This window comes from Macaca nemestrina, chromosome 1, assembly GCF_043159975.1.
Source record: "Macaca nemestrina isolate mMacNem1 chromosome 1, mMacNem.hap1, whole genome shotgun sequence".
Lineage (NCBI taxonomy): Eukaryota > Metazoa > Chordata > Mammalia > Primates > Cercopithecidae > Macaca > Macaca nemestrina.
The window spans coordinates 111,977,144-111,991,847 of record NC_092125.1 but is presented as its reverse complement, the minus strand read 5'-3'; the positions used below and the strand labels follow the sequence as shown (position 1 = coordinate 111,991,847).

General features: G+C 41.9%; 1 long non-coding RNA gene across 1 annotated transcript; it reads left to right on the top strand.

Annotated features, from left to right (window-relative positions):
• Positions 1-4,723: 4,723 nt before the first annotated feature.
• On the top strand, positions 4,724-12,017 carry LOC105479050 (uncharacterized). Its single transcript, XR_011608149.1, has 4 exons — positions 4,724-5,097; positions 5,911-6,115; positions 7,045-7,237; positions 10,816-12,017. It is a non-coding gene; the product is annotated as an uncharacterized lncRNA (long non-coding RNA).
• The last annotated feature ends 2,687 nt before the right edge of the window (positions 12,018-14,704 follow it).

Here is a 14,704-nt window from a genome sequence, read left to right as displayed (position 1 = left end):
TCTCCACTTCCAACAAAAATCAGGTAAAAGAAGGAAGGAGACTGGCAACCCAATGCACAGAACTATATATAACAGGCATACTCTTTATTGGTTGGTTATAAACCAGTGGAAATAAATCTTTTTACATACTGACTGTTGGTTTATGTCACAGAGGCACAGCATGGAACAATAGACAACCAGACTGTAAGATAAATTCATCTGAGTAACTGGACTTTTGTAAACCATTAGACAGACATTTGAGAAACCAATTTTTTATTTTTTATTTTTTATTTGAGACGGAGTCTCGCTCTGTCGCCTGGGCTGGAGTGCAGTGGCCGGATCTCAGCTGACTGCAAGCTCCGCCTCCCGGGTTTACGCCATTCTCCTGCCTCAGCCTCCTGAGTAGCTGGGACTACAGGCGCCTGCCACCTCGCCTGGCTAGTTTTTTTTTGTATTTTTTAGTAGAGATGGGGTTTCACCGTGTTAGCCAGGATGGTCTCGATCTCCTGACCTCGTGATCCGCCAGTTTCGGCCTCCCAAAGTGCTGGGATTACAGGTTTGAGCCACTGCGCCCGGCCTAGAAACCAAATTTAAAGCTGTTTGTGAGGCATGTTGCCTATCAAGGTTGAAATTCCGGAGAGATACATAATGACAAATAAATGCTTTTGTGTGTGTGTGTGTGTGTGACACAGTGATCTGATGCACTGGGAATGTGATCTTGTGAATCTCTCAGGTGAGCAAGCCTGACATGATTGGGCATAAAGGTCAGTAACTGAAGAGGTACCAAATGTGCTCCATGTGTCAGTTGTGACCTAAGGAACTGAAGGCTTTCACCCTCCCTTGAAGTAATGAAGCTGACACAGCAGGAGGCTGCAAATTCCACTGCAGATCAGGGTCTTGATGCTGACATACTGAAGAGGGGACTCCCACTTGAGTTACAGAGTAGGAACTACTGTTTCCTAAGGCTACTGAATATCCCACAAACTAACCTCCTCAGCTTGCCATTATTAATTATTTTAAAGCTCTTAGAGGTCTCATTTTCTAATGATCACATCAGAAATAAGACTAATAACGATCAGGTACAAACTCATATTTGCTGGACATATCATTGCATATCATCCCAAAGTTTCTGGCACTACATAATGCTGGAGTAGATTCTTGAATATTAAATTTAAAACTAAGGGAGAACATTGGTTTCTAAATTTTACAACTATAGTATCGCAGCTAAACACAATTGCAAATGGGCAGCCTTATCAACTGCATGAGTAACCTTAAGGAAAACTTATGGTGAACATACAGAACATTTCACACGCATTTGTCTACAAAGTACAAACTCTTCCCAACCTCAGAACTTGATATGGGTTAGGACTTTCCTCTCCCTTGGGCTGGTGATAAAGTTCCAATTGAAATGAGAAAGATTCTTTGTACCTGGTAAACATGCAAGTTTCCAAAGATATTGCCACTGGCAGAGCAAACCTGAATCCAAAAAGCATTTGTTTCTAGCAGGATATAAGATCAATATGCAAAAATAAATGGTATTTATGCAATTGCATGGCAGAATTTAAATGTAAAAGGAATACCATTTACAGTAATGTCAAGTGTATAAAATCCATAAATATGAATATGACTGAAAATTAGAGCATATTTCACAGAGAACATAGTGCAGGCCTAATAACTGGAAAGATATTGTTTGTTCATGTGTAAGAATATTGTTGATATGTTCATTTCCCCTAATTTGATCTATGAATTCAATGCAATCCGACTCAAAATTTCAGCATGCATCGTTGGTAGAAAATGGTCAGCTGATTCTAAAATTAGCATGAACTGGCATAACCAAAATGCCTGTATAACGAAGAGTAAAATTGGAGGGCTAGCTCCACCTGATTTAAAGAACAATCATAGAGTTGTAATGGCCACAACAGAATGCTTTGGCATGTGATCAATTAAATGGATCAAAAGAAAATAGAGTCCAAATATAAACCAATGCATATATTGAGAACAGATTTTTGACAATCTTGAAAGAGCAATGTATTTAAAAATGCATAATATTTCAACAAATGATTGAGGATTTTCTTTTTAAGCAATGGGTGTGACATATTTGTAACCATATAAAAAATAAACAAGTAAAAAAATTGATTTCATGTGTCATATAATATATAAAAATTAGGGGTTACAAGAGGCTGAGAAGGAGACGGGGAGAAAGAAGAAAAGATATTAGTTAATGCATATAAAATATAGCTAAATACAAGGAATAAGTTATAGTATTTGATAGTATATTAGGGAGACTATAATTCAGAATAACTTATTGTATATTTTAAAACAACTAGAAGAATTGGGATATTCCTAACATAAAGATAAAATTTTGAGGTGACCGATATCCTACTTACACTGATTTGATCATTACAAATTGTATACGTTTATCAAAATATCACATGTGTCCCCAAAATGTGTACAACTATTATACATCAATTAAAATAATGAAAAATACATCTTAGACAAATTAACAATGATTCTAATTCCATCAAGTATCTTTTCTGACCTCAATGGTATGAAACTAAAAATTAACTACATAAGGAAAACTGGAAAATTCAAAAATACATAGAAATTAAACAACATGCCTCTGAACAACTGATTGATCAAAGAACAAATCAAAAGGGAAATTTGAAAATATATTGAGGCAAACAAAAGTGAAAACAAACAGCAAAAACAGCTGTAAGAGTCAAGTTTATAACCATAAATGCATACATTAAAAAAGAAGAAAGACTTCAAATATACATTACACCTCAAGAAACCAGGAAAAAAAAACAACAAAATAAATCCAAAGTTCACTGAAGAAAAGAAACAAAAATCAATGCAGAAGTCAATCAACTGAAGAATAGAAACACTACAGAAAAATAAAACTGAGTTGTTGTTGTTGTTGTTGTTTTCCTTTTCGTTTTCTTTTTGCTTTCTCTTTCTCTTTCTTATTTTAGGAGAGACGACGTCTTACTATTCTTCCCAGGCTGATTGGGAACTACTGGCCTCCAGTGATCCAACGTAGGCCTCTCACACACAAGTTGTTTTTCAGGAAAAAGTAAAATTAACAAACACTTGACTAAAATAACTAAGAAAAAAATACAGAAGACTCAAATAAATAACATCCGAAATGAAAGTGGAGGCATTAAAACAGAGGCCTCACAAGTAAAAAGGATCATAAGAAACTATTATTAACAGCTGTATGCCAACAAACTGGATAACCTAGAGTAAATGGATAAATTCTTAGAAACATACAACCTACCAGGATCGAATCAAGAAGAAACCGAAAGCCTGAACGACCAATAACAAATAAAAGGACTGAAGAACCTCCCAACAAAGAGAAGCCCAGGACCAAATGGCCTCACAGCTGAACTCTTCCAAACATTTAAAAAAGAACCAGGCGTGGTGACTCACGCTTGTAATCCCAGCACTTCGAAGGCCAAGGCGGACGGATTACCTGAGGTCAGGAGTTCGAGACCACCCTGGCCAACATGGTGAAACCCTGTCTCTACTAAAAAAAATGCAAAAATTAACCAGGGGTGGTGGTGCGTCTGTGTAATCCCAGGTACTTGGGAGGCTGAGGCAGGAGAATTGCGTTGCAGTGAGCCGAGATGGCGCCACTGCACTCCAGCCTGGGTGACAGAGCAAGACTACGTCTGGGGGTGGGGGGTGGAAAAAAAAAGGAAAGAAAACGAAAACCACTGCAAATCATAATGCATTTAGTCCACTTTCTGAGAGTGTGATTTCCTCTTCCTGTGGAAATAGCGATAATTTTTATGAGGGGTGCTGCCCAGACCCCACTGGAGGAGCGGGTAAGATGAGGACTGTGCTTGGTGTTATCTCCCTACAGAACCACACACGCTGATCGGTAATACCTGTGGCCCCTAAGTGTCCGTGAGGGGACTGGTCCCTCTACAGCATTACTTATGGCTGTGGACGCCCACTATACGGAAACAAGATGTATATGAGTGGGTAGGTGGCAAAACCATTATAGGCAACTGAAATTCAAAGTGTTTCAGAACTCTAAAAAGTTCGCCTCATGTAGTGTTTGGTCTATTGCAGGGGGCCCCAAGCTCCCGGGGCTGTGGTCAGCTACCTGTCCTGAGCCTGTTAGGCACCAGGCCGCACAGCAGGATATAAGCGGCAAGCAAGTGAGCATTCCAGCCTGAGCCCCGCCTCCTGTCAGATCAGCGGTGGCATTAGATTCTCATAGAAGCACAAACCCTATTGTGAACTGTGCATGAAAGGGATCTAGGTTGTGCGCTCCTTATGAGAATCTAATTAATGTCTGATGATCTGAGGTGGAACAGTTTCATTCCGAAATGATCCTTCCCTCTTTTCAGGTCCCCCACCCTTGATCCAAGAAAACATTGTCTTCCACGAAACCAGTCCCTGGGGCAAAAAAGTTTGGAGACTGCTGGTCTACAGTGTCCCAAAATCCCTTTCTATGGTTCCTTTCCAAAGCCTGGAGGCTCTGAGTCCTCCTTGTTCTTATACTTCTGTGTGTTGAGAAAAAAAGAGCATTTTCTATGCTCTGAAGGCTCTCCAGAACATTCTTTCTAGGCTGCAGGATGGAGATTAATAATAACAGAATAATCGGCATGGCCTTGTTAGCCAATCCAAAGCCCTCTGGGCTGAAGTGGGGGATTTTCACTTCAGTGACATCCAGCCTGGGTACCTTCCATCTCAGCATCCCCAGGCACAGACAGGAAGTGACATCACCCATTTACATGATGTCTGTCTTTGTGGCCTGGGCCACTGGGTAGCTTTTACCTCAGAGGCAGAGATACCAGAGATGGCTGTTCTGGGCATGATTAACAAAGGGAAAACTGAGAGCGTTCCTACTGAAGCCCCTTCTCCTTTCAGCTCCCACCCAGGCGGCCTGTCCTTACGGGCCTTGGAGTGGAGACTTGAGCCACCACCTGTCAGAAGTGCAGGCTTCACAGGCACAGCTGGAGCCGAGAACCCTGGTGCCCAATTGTCTGCGACCGCAACTGGATCAAGGGTTTGACTGTGGCTATGGCTTAGCCAGGCCGAGCGTTTCCTCCACCACCTGCAGCTTCACAGCCAACGCTGATCCTGGGAAGCAATGGCCCTTCCAAGGTAGGGAAGGAAAGGGGACCAGGAAGCTCTAATCTGGGTGCTGGTGGTCATGGTGCTGTGAGGGGAGGAGGCAATGGGGTCTCTTCGTGCTCCCTCAGAGTCAGGTAGAAATCCACAATGTTCCAACCTAGTGAGTGAGCAAGAGCCTGGGGTTTAGGATCAAATCTGCTCTCAGGTCCTGGGTTTAACCCTTACTCATTATTCACCTCGGCCAAGTCATTTGTGGTGTTGGCATTTACATCTCAGTTCTGTCATCTGAGAGGCCTGAAAAATAATATCTATGTTCAATCATTGTTGATAACATTAATTATGATAATTTCCAAAAGGCTAATTCAGTTAAAATTGCTCAATAAATCTATGAATAGATGTTATCTAATTCTGTTTTCTGGTAATTAGCACCTAGGAAATGACTTGACATTCGTTGTTTCAACTGAGGAGGAGTAACTGTTAGGATCTCTGCTTTCTAGGGACCCCCTTCCTGTGTTTTCTTAGAGAGTCTGTTTTGCCAGTTTTCTTCCTCTCCGTCAGCGTCCCTTTTAAGTCAATTTTCCCCTATCGAGCACTTTCAGTAACAACCTATTAGGCACATTAGTAAAAGTGCAAATCCTGGGCCCACAAGTCAGTCTCCTGACATACCCAGTTTCTTGCTCTGTTTTTTCCCCTCGTTTTGAAATAAAAGAATAAAAGGGCAACCTTCTCATGTAAAGGGTATAAATCTGTCTCTTTTACGAAACTCCATTTAGTTCATCATCTCCACTCATGTCCATGGCCATGTCTTCAGTTTTCTTCTCATACGGATCCACTTCTGCTCAGATTTCCTTAAAACCCTGGGTCGTGTTCATCCTACTCTCTGTCCTACTCAATATCTACTCCTGGAAACCCTGGGGCTGCCTGATGCTCATCTGTCAAGTGATGCCCCCAGCTGAGGAATAAGGAGACCCATGTCTTCAGGAGGGAGGGTCACGTGATGTAACGAGCTCCATCTGGATCCCTGGAGAGGACACACGGAAGACGCTCAGTGAGTGTCGGGGGATGCGTAGTCCCTGATACGTGCCCTGATAACTTTGAGTATTTAAACTGATTTCTTCCCACTGATGTCTCTTTTGCTTCTTCATGGATTCCCACACTCCCAGTCAGGACTCACCCCGCTGGCTCCAACACTCACCTGCTGGCTTCCCCAGGAGTCCAGAGCACTAACCGGCTCAGGCAAGAGGACAGAGTGAATGCCTTTTGTTTCATTCTCCTTTACCTGGTGACTTCTCCCTGCTGTCTAATAGGGCATTTGTTTCTCACCACGTCTTCCCTCTCTCATTCGTCTTATTTTTCTAAACTTTTTTTCCAATTTCAATGGACCAGATTACAATGTTAGTGATTATAATGCTAATTCAACATCTTCCACATCCCTGTGTAATAATTTCTTCCAATAGATTTTTACATATAAATATATGCATTTATGTCATTTGTCATATACATTATGCATATTTGGCATATGTTTTTAATAAAATGTAGATACATGCTATATACATATCTGTATGATCATTTCATCAATATCCCATGTTTAGTGTATCCAATTCTTTTCTCTCATGTTCATTTAATGTTGATTTTTAGAATCTCCTCCCTCCCAAAACACAGCCTATATCCAGTGTGACTTTCTTGCCTTTGCCTTGTCTACCTGGAAGCTATTTGTGTTTATTAATCCTAAGTTTTTTGAATATGTTTGTCAGTTGGGATCACCTTTTCCTCCTGGCAATCTTGTCATTACTGGGTGATGCATGAAAAATCAACAATGCAGAAAATACCAAAATGTCTTTCCTGGCTTCCCTTTACCCCTTGGACTTTCTTGTTCAAGGCCACTTTCCTTCTCTGATGATCCTCTTGGGTGGAAGAGAAAGTCACAGTAAGATCATGGATGACAGTGAACGCTGTTGGGTGTGGTTTCATTTTCAGAGCTGGGTTTAGAGCCTTCCTTTGGAATGAAGAACCCTCCCCAGCTGGAAGGTGATGCTTTGAAAGCTCAGCTGACAACATACGTGAGCATCAAGTCATTGGCCACAGATATGCCTCAAGTGTCCTAAAACTGCCATTCAGCAAGTGGAGACTCGCATGCAGATTCCCTGGCCTGCAAGCTTAGGGTACGAAGGTAATCACATCTATGGCTCTTAGCTGCACTCACTCCTTATTTCTCTCTATGATGACAGCTCCTTCTTCCATTGCTTTTCTCTTCCCTATTTGTTCTCTCCAGCAGCTGCTGTCACCTCTGTCTGGTCTTACCTCTGTGTCCCATGGGCTGCCACCCTGCCAGGTCCTTCTGGTCCCCATCGCCTGTTTGCTCTGTGAACTCTGCTCTGTTCCCACTGCTGCTGTCCTGAGAGTCCCTCTCACGGCTGCAGGAGAGCCCAGCCTCTTTGTCCCCCTCCAAGAGCATGGTGTGAGCTCTTAACCACAGGATTCTTTGCCTGGAATCACACAGCTTGAGTAATTTGCCTTTCCTTTCTGCATCCCAAACTCCATTGCCTCTTTTCACTGGGAACATTGCTTTAATAGGTTATTTACACACAGGTTTTTCTCTTGGGACAGCTTTTGAGCAACCCAACTAAGTCAAACTTTAACCCTCCCCTTGTACATGGGAATGAGACGTGTTAAAACTGAGCACTAAGAACTCCAAATCAAAAGCTAAATTAGAACCTGGATCACAGATGAGAGTTCCCTGCCAGCCTGGAGTCAGCTGTGTCTTCAGCTCTAGATCGGCAACCTTATGTCAATGTGGATGAAGTTTCCATAGACTCAGTGTCTGTTCCTCATGGACTCACTTAGCTGACATTAACTGGAGAACATTTGTGACATTCCAAAGGGACCTCAGCCAACGGTAGATGCAGATGGCAGGGCAGGACTTCGAACCTGCATAGACCATGAGGTACATTCTCACCTCTGTCCTTTTTATTCACATATCTACTTCTACAAGCTCAGTTAGAGTCTAAAACACAACTCAAGTGACTCTTGAGGACAGAGAAATAAGAAAGCATTTAATGAATTAACTTTGAGAAAAGTGAGTCCAGGGGCCAGCTTTATGTCTACACGAGATGACAGACAATAATCTATCTGCAGGACAGACTTTGCCTCAGACCAGCCCAAGTGAGAGATTTAACTGAAATTGTCAGAAGAAAGACTAAAATCCATAGAGCCACAGAGAATGAAGGCAATCATGAGAGAAATGAGGATACGAAAGAGCATGAAGGGAAATCAGGTTGGTTCATTCATTGTCGCTAAATCTGCTACCATGTAATAAGCACCTGGTGAGATTTCAATAAAGATGAATGCCTTGAACTGACATCTTGAGATTCTCACTTAAATGGTCTGGGGTGTGATTTGAGCATCAGTACCTTTAAAAAACTTCCATGATATTCTAACACACAACTGAAGATGACAGGGACCACCGGTTTACTCTGACCTCAGGTTTTCAACATGGAGATGACCACATGTGTGGCTACTCCACATAAAAGGCTGAATATCCATCAGACATTGATGGGATCTGTATTCACCTCTCAACAGTAGTATTTGTAGAACATAGAAAACATTAAAAAGAAAAACAAGAAAATAGATGGATTAGACCTATAGTCTCTACTTAAAGCACACTTGCTTAATTTTGAATACAAGTAAAATAAGAAATAGTCATTATATTGAAACCCAGTATACAGAAAACAATACCGCATATATTACACATATTCAAATTTAGTATTTTCTTTTCAATTTCATTTTATTGTGTTTTATTTTTAAGACAGAGTCTCACTCTGTCATCCAGGCTGCAGTGCAGTGGCGCAGTCTCGGCTCACTGCAACCTCCATCTCGTGGCTTCAACAATTCTCATGCCTCAGCCTCCTGAGTAGCTGGGATTACAGGTGCATGCCATCACACTTGGCTAATTTTTGTATTTTTTAGTAGAGGCACGGTTTCACCATGTTGGCAAGGCTGGTCTTGAACTTCTGGCCTCAAGTGATCCATTCACCTCAGCCTCCCAAAGAGCTGGGATTTAGGCATGAGCCATCATGCCTAGCCTTCTTTTCAATTTTAAAATAAATTCTGCAGCTTACGTTTCCATACACTGATTCCACAGCCCATTCATGGGTTCAGCACTGCAATGTAAAAATTCTGCTTTGCTCAATTCTTGACATTCAGTCAAATCCTCAAAGATAACTCGTAGGTCTCACTCCACTAGAGAGAATATAATAATAATTAAAAACTGAAACTCAGCTGGGTATGGTGGCTCATGCCTCTAATTCCAATACTTTGGGAGGCTGAGGCGGGTGGATCACCTGAGGTCAGGAGTTTGAGACCAGCCTGGCCAACATGGCGAAACCCTGTCTCTACTAAAAATACAAAAATTAGCTGGACGTGATGGCACGTGCCTGTAATCCCAGCTACTCAGGAGGCTGAGGCAGGAGAATCACTTGAACCCAAAGGCAGAGGTTGCAGTGAGCTGAGATCACACCACTACACTCCAGCCTGGGTGACAGAGCGAGATTCCATCTCAGAAAAAAAAAAAAAAAAAGAAATAATAATAAAACTGAAACTCAGGAAGAGATGATACATGAATACTTTTTTCATGCTACCCTTGACGCTGGCATAAAATTCTAAAAAGAAATCTTTCCCAACAAACCACTTTGGGAAAAATAGAACAGGGAGAGGAGAATGTAATAAAACACAAACTAATCCTTTTCACTTTCTACTTCAGAGTTTTGTTGATCAGATATTGAGAATATTTCTAGAAATGCCTTAAGGTATAACCAGGTGTGGAATCAGCTTCAGGGAATTAGGGATAATAAGTTGGGCCATGGTTACAATCTTCACCCTTCCTTTGTAATTCCATTTGACTCTTTCCTTTTCCTTTTTTTCTGATCCTTTTTGGAAGGACACATAATATTTCTTTTGTCTTTTTCTCATTTTTTATTTTAACCAACAAAACAAGCAGCAGTGACATCATCTTTCTTTGTCAAGGCTCATTCCTATCCTAGCCAAGGTGACCCAGCAACTCTAGTGACTGTTGAGAACTCCAGATTGGAGAATTTACTCTCCTGTCTCTCCAACTTACTGAAGGGGCCTTCGTGCATGGGTTCCAGTTTCAGGGTTGTCAATAGCAAGTCATGTGGCTTTAGTTAAGTCAGCCCTGTGGCATCACTGCTCCTCTGTTGTAAAAGGCAGAACTGGACGTGGATGTGGTCTGAGGTCCTTCCTGTATCTCATATCCAGGGTTCTTCCCATGGCCCTGCCCACCCTTCCCTAAGAGACTGGGACGTGGAGTTGTAAGGGGGTGGGTTTCTCTGCAAAAGGTCCTTTCCTTCTGCAGCCCTCTGTTTCTGAGCTTTCATGGTTGATGCTGAGAACATCCTCACTGAGAGCTCTCAGTGATAGCTTGTCACAGAGTGAAATGCTATCACTCTGCTCTAGACATTGGGGATCAGGAGGAAAGGGGCTGCTGGTTGGGCAGAGCTAGGGTCCCTATATCCTTCACCTCAAGCTGACTGGAAGTTCAGGGGCATTTACTTTTCACTTGTGGATGGCACTTGCCATTCACCCAGCCTGAGGCTCACCCTTCAGCTCATCCTCCTAGCAGGAGCTCAGTTTGCCCCTGGGCTATCAACACTTAACAGTCCCTCTAGACTCAGCCATCAACAGGACCTGACAAAGATGCCCATTTGATCTTTCCTTCTCTTTCTCCTACAGATACTAAATGCTGCTGGAACAATGAAAAGGAAGAACGGAGGTCACAAAAAGCATTTTCATTTGATGAAAAAAACTAAAATAGTAAAGCAATCAAAAGCTCAACACAACACGGGAGGGATCCGTGGCTGAGGATTGTATTTCAGAACTGCTGACTGCTCTTGACAATTGTTAACCCACTAGGCTCCTTTGGTTAGAGAAGCCACAGTCCTTCAGCCTCCACTTGATATCAGTACTTAGGAAGACCAAAGCCAGATTGACAAACAGCATTGAGAGGCTTTAGCCCTACCCCTCTCAGCTTCCATCCTGTAGAGAACAGGAGTCAGGAGCTGCTGGCAGGACACAGCATGTCACACGGGACTTTGCCGGTGCAGAATATGAACAATGCCATGTTCTTGCTAAAAATGCTTAGCTTGAGTTTCATAGGAGGTAATCATCAGACAGACAACTGCAGAATGTAGAACACTGAGCAGGACAACTGTCCTTCACACAGTCCATGTCACCACGAATCACACAATAAAAAGGAGAAAGACATTTTGGGTTCAAAAAAAGTAAAAAGATAATGTAGCTACATTTCTTTAGTTATTTTGAACCCAAGGTATCTCCTTATCTTGTTGTTGTTGTCATCGATGATGGTGACATGGACTTGTTCGTAGAGGACAGGTCAGCTGTCTGGCTCAATGTTCTACATTTTGAAGTTGTCCAGAATGTCCTTATGATTAAATTCAGCCTAAACGTTTTGCCAGGAACACTGCAGAGTCACTACTGAGAGTTTCCTACCTCAGCCCATCTGCAGGCAGAGAAGGTCCAGTTTGCCCATCACCATTATCGTGATACTAGGACTGGTCACTTGGTTAAGGAGGAATCTAGGAGACCTGTCCCTTTTAGAGACACCTTATTTTAATGAAGTAGTTGGGAAAGTGGTTTTTAAAAGTATAAATGTCCTGTATTCTAATGATCATCTTCTAAATATTTTATCATTCACTAATCATCCCTGCCTGTGTCAATTATTATATTCATATCTCTACACTGGAAATTTTCTATTTCAGTTTTTACTATATCCTTATTTTTGCTAGTTTCTGTTGTTGGAAAAAAACATTTCCTGCCTGGGTTTTAATTTTTGTCCAAAGTTAACTTTGGACTGGCGAATTGTTTTTTACATTCAGTGTTATGATCTTTTATTATGTTGATTGGTTTTGGTAGGTAATGATGTGAATTAATAAAAACATTTTTATTTCCGTGTTTATTTTCTTTTTTTTTTTTTTTTTGAGACGGAGTCTCGCTCTGTCACCCAGGCTGGAGTGCAGTGGCCGGATCTCAGCTCACTGCAAGCTCCGCCTCCCGGGTTTACGCCATTCTCCTGCCTCAGCCTCCCGAGTAGCTGGGACTACAGGCGCCGCCACCACGCCCGGCTAAGTTTTTGTATTTTTAGTAGAGACGGGGTTTCACTGTGTTACCCAGGATGGTCTCGATCTCCTGACCTCGTGATCCGCCCGTCTCGGCCTCCCAAAGTGCTGGGATTACAGGCTTGAGCCACCGCGCCCGGCCTCCGTGTTTATTTTCTAAACGCTTTCACATTGTAGGCTACGTTTATCATATGTAGCAGATTGTATTTACTATATTTCTTTGTTCTAGTTATTTGTATTCTTTGATAGTGTGTGTGTGTGTGTGTGTCTGTGTGTGTCTTTGGCATTTAGGAAGGGTTGTATAGGTCATGTTTAATATTGCACTAAAATGTTTTTGATAGTTTTTCCCCTTTGAAGTAGACACACTTCTAATATTTGGTTTATACTTTTTTTTTTTTTTTTTGAGATGGAGTCTCGCTCTGTCGCCCAGGCTGGAGTGCAGTGGCGCGATCTCGGCTCACTGCAAGCTCCGCCTCCTGGGTTTACGCCATTCTCCTGCCTCAGCCTCCTGAGTAGCTGGGACTACAGGCGCCCGCCACCGCGCCCGGCTAATTTTTTGTATTTTTAGTAGAGACGGGGTTTCACCGTGGTCTCGATCTCCTGACCTTGTGATCCGCCCGCCTCGGCCTCCCAAAGTGCTGGGATTACAGGCGTGAGCCACCGCGCCCGGCCAATATACGTTTTAAATTATAATTTTCAACATCAAATATTTCCATATGACAGTCAATTACATGATTTGTTTTGTTTTCCCTATCTTCTTTACCTGCCACTTCTCATAATAGTAGATAGAGATGAAGATGGAGAGGAGAGAGAGAGAGAGGAGACAGGGAGAGAGAGAAGAGAGAGAGACAGAGAGAGAGAGAGAGAGAGAGATTGAGATTGATTTTAAGGAATTGGCTCATATAATTGTGGATGCTTGGTGAGACCAAATCTGATGAGGTAAGTGAGCAGGCTGGAGACTCAGGGGAGACAGTTGAAGTTCAAGTCTAAAGGGAATCTGCTGGCAGAATTCCTCCTTGTTAGGGGGAGGTCAGGTTTTATACTATTAAGGCCTTCACCTGACTAGATGAGGCCAACTCACACTATGGAGTGTCATCTGCTTTTACTCAAAGTCCGCTGATTTCGATGTCTCATTTCATCAAAAAACACCTTCACAGAAACATCAGAATAATATTTGACCAAATATCTGGGCACCATGGCCCAGCCAAATTTACACATACAATTAAGCATCACAACATTTAATATTGAAAGTGTAGAAAATCAAAGACCAAAGAACATCTTGAGAGAAGCTAGAGAAAGAAAACACCTTACCTTAGAAGAACAAGGATGAGCATTACATTAGACTACTCTTCATAAACCATGCAAGCAAGAAGAGCATGCAGCTGATATATTTACTGTTGGAGGAAAAAGAGCCCTGTTAACCTAGAATTCTGTAGAATTACCCTTCAAACGTGAAGGAGAAATAAAGACCTCTTTGACAAACAAAAATTGAGGGAATTTGTCACTGGTAATTTTATCTTCCATGAAAGGTTAAAAGAAGTTCTTCAGAAAGAAGAAAAACACCACAAAGGTTAGAGACATGGCTACATGAAGGAAGGAGGTTAGAGAAGGAATAAATGAAGATAAAATATTTTATTATGTTTATTCTTAATTCATATAACCGTCTGTCAAAATAAGAAAAACAGCAATAATAGATTGGATGATTATACATTATTAATACATCAAATGAATGACAGCAATGTTTTAAAGGGTGGTAAGTGCTGGGCGCAGTGGCTCAAGCCTGTAATCCCAGCACTTTGGGAGGCCGAGACGGGCGGATCACGAGGTCAGGACATCGAGACCATTCTGGCTAACACGGTGAAACCCCATCTCTACTAAAAAATACAAAAAACTAGCCAGGCAAGGTGGCGGGCGCCTGTAGTCCCAGCTACTCGGGAGGCTGAACCAGGAGAATGGCGTAAACCCGGGAGGCGGAGTTTGCAGTGAGCCGAGATTTGGCCACTGCACTCCAGCCCGGGCGACAGAGCGAGACTCCGTCTCAAAAAAAAAAAAAAAAAAAAAAGGTGGTAAGAAGGAATTAGGAATTTTGTTTTTAAGGTACCTGCATGACCCATGAAGCATCATAGCATTACTTTAAGTTGATTTAGATTACTTGTAAGTATATATGGCAAGCAATAGGGTGAAAACAAAAACACCATTTTTCTTTTAAGAAATGGAATTCGTATTGTAAGAGAGAAGGAAAAAGTGGGATCATATAACATGTTCAATTATAGCCAGAGAAGGTAGAAAAAGAGTAAAAGACACAAAAGGAAACAATGAAGAAAGTAAAAAAATAGAAACAGTTACACATATAGTACATATTAATCCAATGATATCAATAGTCACTTTAAATGTGAATGGTCCAAGTACATCAATTAAAAGACAGAGACTGGCAGAATGGAAAATGAGGTCCAACTATATGTTGTCTACAACGAATCTACTTTAAA